This window comes from Malaya genurostris, chromosome 1 (assembly GCF_030247185.1).
Source record: "Malaya genurostris strain Urasoe2022 chromosome 1, Malgen_1.1, whole genome shotgun sequence".
NCBI classification, from domain to species: Eukaryota; Metazoa; Arthropoda; class Insecta; order Diptera; family Culicidae; genus Malaya; species Malaya genurostris.
In genome coordinates this window covers 49,685,307-49,686,288 of record NC_080570.1, presented here as the reverse complement: position 1 = coordinate 49,686,288, position 982 = coordinate 49,685,307, and the positions used below count along the sequence as shown (strand labels likewise).

Below are 982 nucleotides of genomic sequence, written 5' to 3'. Positions count from 1 at the left end.
CATGATGGAGAAGTCATTTTTCATACTTTCTCGTGCGAGTAAATTTTTCTAGAATTCATCGTTTCTATAATGACATCGTAGCCCAGCTGTCGCAACCAGTTTTCCTTGGATTACTTCTGAAATATTCTAGGTATGTCGTTAAATAAAACAACCGATACAAATGTTCACTATATTCTATATTATATCCACAGGGAGGATAGCGATGTGACTTACGAAAATTCGTTATATTATGCAGACACACTTACAAAATAATAATACAATAACTATCACGAGGAGTCCGGCCTAAACGGAGACAGTTCGAAGAAGGTAAAACTTGTATCTGAAACGCAACTACCCCTGAATGTTGTTATCTCAATGCGAAATGTTACAGATCGATTTGATGCACTGAAAAAGCAATCTGGATTGGTTTCAAAGTTTTCGGTTATGATACCAATCTCATTCTCGACTTCCGGAAAGGAATAGTTATTGGTGTCGTCGGATCGGTGGGTACTGGTAGGTCATCTTTGCTGCAAACAATTCTAGCAATCATATGGAAACGGACGCTAAGAGTTGGTGAATGTATAAGCTCTGGTAAGAGATATTAAAGCTAGAATCAGTTTATCGCAGAACCGATGTTTCTGAAGCCAAGGATGCTCAAAGCGGTCATCGCTTGTTCGATATATGTATCGAGCCCAGGAGCCGGTTATATAAAGCTAAAGCTTCACGAATTTTAGTTTAAGGTTTTAATGTTTGTTCAACATCTCTTCTAGGGTAATATGACAATGCTGAAGTACTTCACCCCACAAAATGGCAGAATGGATGACGACGGAAAAATATCAGCTACAACCTTAATCTTCGAAATCTTTTACGCCATCACTCTGTTCGTTCAAAGATCTGATCTAGTTTCGAGATTGTTGCTCTCGTAGTATAACATCGTTGGGCCGGTGCCACTAGACTCGTAAATGATTCGGAACTTTCAATATCGAAGCTCTCAATCGTCGTA

At 39.0% G+C, this 982-nt stretch overlaps 1 long non-coding RNA gene across 1 annotated transcript; it reads left to right on the top strand.

Moving 5' to 3' along the window:
* On the top strand, positions 1 to 982 carry LOC131439224 (uncharacterized). The gene is made up of 4 exons (XR_009231085.1): positions 1 to 130; positions 192 to 306; positions 371 to 570; positions 750 to 982. It is a non-coding gene; the product is annotated as an uncharacterized LOC131439224 (long non-coding RNA).